Source organism: Cricetulus griseus, chromosome 5 (genome assembly GCF_003668045.3).
Source record: "Cricetulus griseus strain 17A/GY chromosome 5, alternate assembly CriGri-PICRH-1.0, whole genome shotgun sequence".
Taxonomy (NCBI): domain Eukaryota; kingdom Metazoa; phylum Chordata; class Mammalia; order Rodentia; family Cricetidae; genus Cricetulus; species Cricetulus griseus.
Genome location: NC_048598.1, coordinates 20,514,886 through 20,521,197, shown reverse-complemented (window position 1 = coordinate 20,521,197; position 6,312 = coordinate 20,514,886).

Sequence of the window (6,312 nt, the reverse complement as noted above, 5' to 3'; positions counted from 1 at the left end):
CAACGACTGCTACACACGTAAGCCTGCACCCACCATACAGGCATACAGACATTGCTCCTGCTTCCAGTAGCGACAGGTTACTCCTGCTCCCAGCCCTCCCCCTTCCAGTGACACCCACGCAGTGACACTCATTGACGAGGATCTGATCACCCGTTTACACATGGGGAGAAAAACAAGCATTACATTAGAAGACACACTCAGCCTGGTGCTTTGGGGACCCTCCTCTCTTCTCCTTCCCTTTTCTCTCCCTTCCATCCCAACCTGGATCCCACATCAAGACACCCCTCCCTACCGACAACCCTCCAATTGCTTCACAAGGGGAAGTTCAGAAGGGGCAGGCTGTTTCTTCTGGAGTCAGAGGGTAGATTAGGGCCTATGAATTCGCCCTCCAGAGATTTCCCTCTCCTATTCTGTCTCCTCCTCCAACAGGGACTAACAGGAAAGAACTGATTTTAGGGAGAGCTGAGGCCCAGGATGGTTAGAAGGTCAAAATAGAAGAAAAAAAAAAGTAGTGGGGGTAGGACTTCTGGTATCTTGGGATTTCATTCCAGTAACTGAAGTGCCCTGGGGAGGCTGATGATGCCCAAGAAGTGAGGGTATAAAGAAAGCAACGACAGAGTTGGATCCAAAGGGAAGGCACGCCTAAAACCCGACTAGGTTGCTTATCAATACAAATTCAGACTGCCCTTGCTGTGGTGTTTACATTTTTTTTTCTCCCTATGGGACAGACTGCTTTATGTAGTCTGAGAGGGCAGGAGATGGTGAAGGAAGATTTGAGAGCCTCCTGTTTGGGATTAGGTGGGAAGGCATTGCGAGACTAGCGCCATGAGCCCGCAGTTACCATGACCTCAACTGAGTTTCATCGTGGCCACTTTTCCCTCATCTCCAAGGAGTTTTGAATATGTTCCTGGAATGATGGCAATTCCGTCCTCTGCCAAAGGGTAGGACTTGTCAGTTCCCCAGGGTGCCGACTGGGTATGGGGACCAAGTCTAGAAGGAACCAGGTGTCCTGGCTGGTTCTTCAGGAAGAGGAAACGGGGAAGAGGGAGAGAGATGGCTTCATGCCAGGGGGAGGGTCCAGGGTTAGACCGAAGAGGTGGTAGGCTTGACCCAGGCAGTGCCAATCTCTCCACCTACCCGCCCAGCCTTTGGTGGTGGTGGCAAGGGAGGGAGGGAGGGAAGGAGGGGGAGTTAGGGGGTGATCTGGGCCAGTCCAGCCTCCCAAAGCCCTTGCCAACCTGGGTCCTGAAAGGAACTGCTGTTTTCCGAGCCATCCCCCACCCCCCCATCCAGAGCCCAGAGCAGCCAAGTTGTCTCAGTGGATATCAAATGGCAATGATTCCACCAGCTGGGGGGTAATGGGGGGTATGGTCCCATTTCTTGTGTAGCTTGAATACAGAATCCTACTGCTTTCCCTTACCCTGGGGTGGGGAGGATAACATCTCTCCAACGCGTACCCGTACATCTTTGGGGGTCACTGTTTATGTGGGGGATAAACTGGAATTTCCCAAGTTCTCTCTATGGCTCCCACCTGCACTCTGCATGGGCTCATTTACACTCAGCTTTGTTGGCTTGGTCTAGAAAAGAAGTGGCTGGCAGAAGACCCAGGGACCTTCCTCTCTGTCTTTCCCCTAGGGACCAGGGAGGCTGGGATGTTCAGGTCTGGGTGGGCTCATATGCAGCTCTTTACCTTTGTGCTGCGACTGGTGGGTGAGTTGTGTAGCAAGGCCCATTTCCATAAAGGAGATTTCTGGGTCTCCTAGGCTGGGTTTCTGAACATGAGATGCAAAGACAGGTGGTTGAGGCACGAAGCACTGGTGAGGAGGGAAAGAGACTCGAGGTGATGAGGGAAAGATGCTCGAGTCCCTTAAATTTTCCTGCAAAAAGTTATTTAGGATGAAAGAAGAAGAAAAAAGCAGCTCCACTCTCCCTCCCTTCTCCGGCCTAGATTCTTCTCTTGCCTGGCTGGTCAGTGCTACTGCCCACACTGAGGCCAAGTTGTCCAGGACAGTAGTGAGGCCCTGGAAAGGGCAGAGAGAAGGGATAACATGAGGCACCCTGTTGAGATTAAACTGCAAGAAGACTGGCCAGAAAGAGGAGTTTTGGACTCCAAATGGCTTAGCACAGAATGAAGGGCAGTTGTCTCAGGCCACTCCTGAGAATGGGGAAATTTTGCATTCACCTCATCACCTCGGTCTGAGGCCAAGGGCTTTTATTTAACCCTCATCAGAGACTAGTGTCCATGTTGTCACCATTCTTCATAGAGAGAGTACGTCCTGGGTGGCCCCTCTCCACCCTTCCCCCCATCAGAACCTTGAAAGGGCAAAGAGAAAAGGATTGTGGGTGCAACCCTCCTGTGGGTGTCTGCCAGTCTGGAGCCTGGATTTGAGGTGGTGGGGAAGGGAGGGGCTGTCTTTGGAATGTGGGAGAGAAGTCAGAGCTAAGTTGTGTGGTCTGCAGAAGCTTGAAGAAGTGGGGGCTCCAGACAAGTGGGTTAATACATGGCACTTCTGCTGTTCTTCCAGTGGCAGAAAACCCGGGGAGAGATTAGGCGCCAGTAGAAAAGATGGCCTGTAAAACCGAAGACATTTGAAATGATGGCTAGGAAGAAAAAGGAGACACATTGTTGGAGAGGCTGGAGAGATGGCTCAGTGGTTAAGAGCACTTGCTGCTCTTGCAGAGGACCTGGGTTCAGTCCCAGCACCCACATGGCAGCTCAAAGACATCTGTAGCTTCAATTCCAGGGGATCTGACACCCTCTTCTGGCCACCCGTACACATGGGTTGCATGCACTCAGGTGTACACATGACATCGAGTTACCAATGCAGCCCAAACAAAAAAGCCCATCATTCAGAGTTCTGAAAGAGCTGTGAAGTTCTGAGATATAGTGGTGATATAATAACCGTCAAGAGACTTCTCATAGTGGTGGCATGACCCTAACTCGCCACCTCTTCACTGAGAGACTACATACACGGTGGTTTGGAGCATAGCCTTGGAGTCCTCCTTTCTTGGTTTAAGTCCTGGTTTTACCAGTTAGTAACCACACAGCTTTCCTCGTGCTTCCACTGGGGCTAATAATAGTTGTGAGAATTATAAGAGTCAATATTTGTAAAGGATTTAGAAGGTGGGCAGCCTGTAAAAGGTGTGGTGGCTATTAGCTTTCTCTGGGCTCACTAACTCTTTCTACTCTGCTGTCTTTACTGGCTCCTGGGACTGGTCTCATCCCTCCATAGTGGTTTTCTTAGCCCCCATCCTAGATCTGGGAAGGTAGAAGAATTATTGAGAAGTTAAACATGGGGTTCCTGTTTCATACCAACAGACTGGCTGTTACCAGAAGCGGGGCCTTCATACCGCAGCCCGTGCTTCCCATGGAATCTGTGCCAAACAGATGTCCTGTCTTCAATTCAGACTCAACAACTGCAATCTGTCAAGTGCCGCTGCCTTCCCCAGATAATCTCTCATCCCTAGTAACCTCTGCTTTTTAACAAAAGATACAAGTTTGTACCCCTACATCTGGGGTATCTCTATCTATCTTCATGTATCCCCCCTCCCGCCACGGCATGGCTCTGTGTCCCTCTCTTCTGTATGGTACATATGTGTGTTCATGTGTGGGTGTGGATGCATGTATATTTATTTGCATTAGTGTAGAGGGCGGAGGTTGCTGTTGAGGATCTTCCTTAATCTTTGTCTATCTTGTATTTTAAGACAGGATCTCTCATGGAAGCTGGAGTTCACCAGTTGGCCAGACTGTCTGGCCAGCAAGCCCCAAGGGTCTTTCTCTTCTCCCTAGTCCTAGGATGGTAGGCTCCCTGTGCCTGCCTTTTTGTGAGTGCTGGGTATCCGAACTCAGGCATTAACGCTTGTGTAGCAAGCCCTTTATTTAACGAACCATTTCCTCAGAACTTTGTGCCTGTGTGTTGAGGGGAGGGTGTCTTATGAAGCTTGCTGGGTATTCAAGGGACGACCTTGAACTTGTGAACCTCCCATCTCTATCTCTCCAGTGCTGAGAGTATAGTCTGTGTCATCACACCTCCCCCCAGGCCTGGTTTAATGTAGTGCTGAGGGTGGAACCCTGTGCTTTGTACACGCTAGGTGAGCAATCTACCAACTGAGCTGCATTCCCTAGCCTGCCTGCCTGTCTCTTAGTCTCTTCATCTGGCGTCTCTTCCTTCTCAGCTGGTTCAGGTGTCCTTGTCTATATCTGTCCCCTGATCAGCCTGTATTCACGTCAGCTTAGTTACTAAAGACAGCCTCCATCACGACTTTCCTGACTCTGGCCCCACGCCTCCATCCCTTCCTTTGCTGCTCCAAGTTTGCCATTATCATTACTGAGCAGTGGTTTTGCCTCTTCCATGCCCAGGCATTCCTGTTAGCACTAGGTGGACATTTTCAGTCACCTCCCCCATGAACCCCATCTCTTTGAGACTGTGTTTTCCAGGGTCTGATCCCGAGGGACACATGCAAGGACATTTAGTCCCGAGTACACTCTTCCACCTACTCTTGGACATCACAAGTCATTCCAAGGTCCACCTTGCCTGAAAATTACCATACTCTTTTTTTTTTCTCTTTCTGTTCATCCATCTCATTTTATCTTTTCATCTGACTTTTCCCTGGATGCCTCATACATGGCAAATGTTAGAGGGGATATTTGTCTTACTTGCTAATGAATTTCTCTAGGACAAGTCCCTATCATATGTCCCTGTCATATTAAGGGCCTCCTAACGCAAAGACTTCCCTCCTTTGGTCCCAAGGATGCAAAAAGGCTCTGCCTACCTTGAATTTAGGCAGGACTCTGTTTGCTCATTTGGGAGGAGTACCCCGATTTTAGAGACCTAAGTGGGTATTCTCCAGCACCATGTGTATGAGACCCCATTACCCAACTGTCTAGGGAGCTTCAAGCTCAACCAGCCATTTCATCTGGTGGGGAAAGTTCTTGGACTCCAGTTTCCTGTTCCCTAAACACTGACGGACCCTTGGAGGGAAGTCTGACTCCAGCCTCAAGCTGGGCTCATCAGCTAGTGTCTGGGATAGAAACAGAGCTAGACGTCAGGGTCCAGTCTGGGACAGTCTTGTGGTCTTGAGTCCTTTCTGAGCAGGGGTGTGCAATTCGAGAAATGTGGGGATGCCACTCAAGGGGGTGTGTGTCACATTCTCCCTAGAGGAAACCCCTGAGCTCTCTCCTCTTCCCAGTCCTAACCCCGAGACCCACGGGCACACCTCACCCCATGCCTAAACCCTGGCTGATCCTTTATTTAAAAAGAAACATGGGAAGCTTATACAAGGCGAAGGTGAGTGTCTGAGGCTGTTTAGGGAATTTGGTTTTAAATCTCAGCATCCCTTTACATTTACATTTTTCTGAGGGCTCCAAAGAGCATTATTTTCATGGGTTATAGTTCTTGATATGCAGCGTGTTATAAATGAATGCTGAGGAGATGTAAGACTATCCATAATTAATTTAAAAATTATGATAACCCTATTGCCTGTTGATGTGAGGTTATAAATGAAAATAGCTGTGTTTATAAAACAAAGGTTTAGTATGAGTGACACTGCCTTTTATTAACACAAATCTTTTTAATGTCTAGCTCAGGAAAAATTAGTTGGTTCCTTCTATTTGCTTCTGCATTTAATATGTTGCAATATCACACACCATGTACCCTTGGGAAACTCCACTGATCACCCTTGAAATAATGAAAGTGGAAGAATAAATAATGCAATATTAGCACTATGACAAGGATAGATTTTGACCTCAGTAAGCTTCTAAAAGCGCCTCAGGAACCCCTGTGGGCCCCTAAGATAGCCCTTGAGAACTGTCACTTTGGGAAACTGCTGATGTGTGTTGGGGGTGGGCTTGAATTGGGAACAGGTACACAGCCTTGGGAAGAGTCACCTGGCTTTCTGGTCATGTGGATAATTCCCTTTAGCTGGCAGTTGATATTACTTTGTGGGTTCAAACCAACCTCCCTGGAAGAGCCCAAAGGGCAGTGACCCTTGTTCTTGGTCACCTTCTCTGTCATCACAGCCGCCCCAACAGAGGTCTTATGAGAGGGCAGCACTGGACTGGGGAGATCTCCATCACCCAGGTAAAATCTGGGTGTTGCGTGCATTGGTGGAGACAGTAGCTCCCTGACATTTGCTGGACAGCCAGCCTATTTGAGATAGCAAGCTCCAGGTTCAGTGAGAGACCTTGTCTCAAAAACTAAAGCTATAGCAGAAGACATATGACATCAACCTCTGGCCTCCAACACCCAGCCACCTACCCATCCACACAGAATAAGAGGGCAACAGTTAAGGAAGAAGAAGACCAGAGACCCC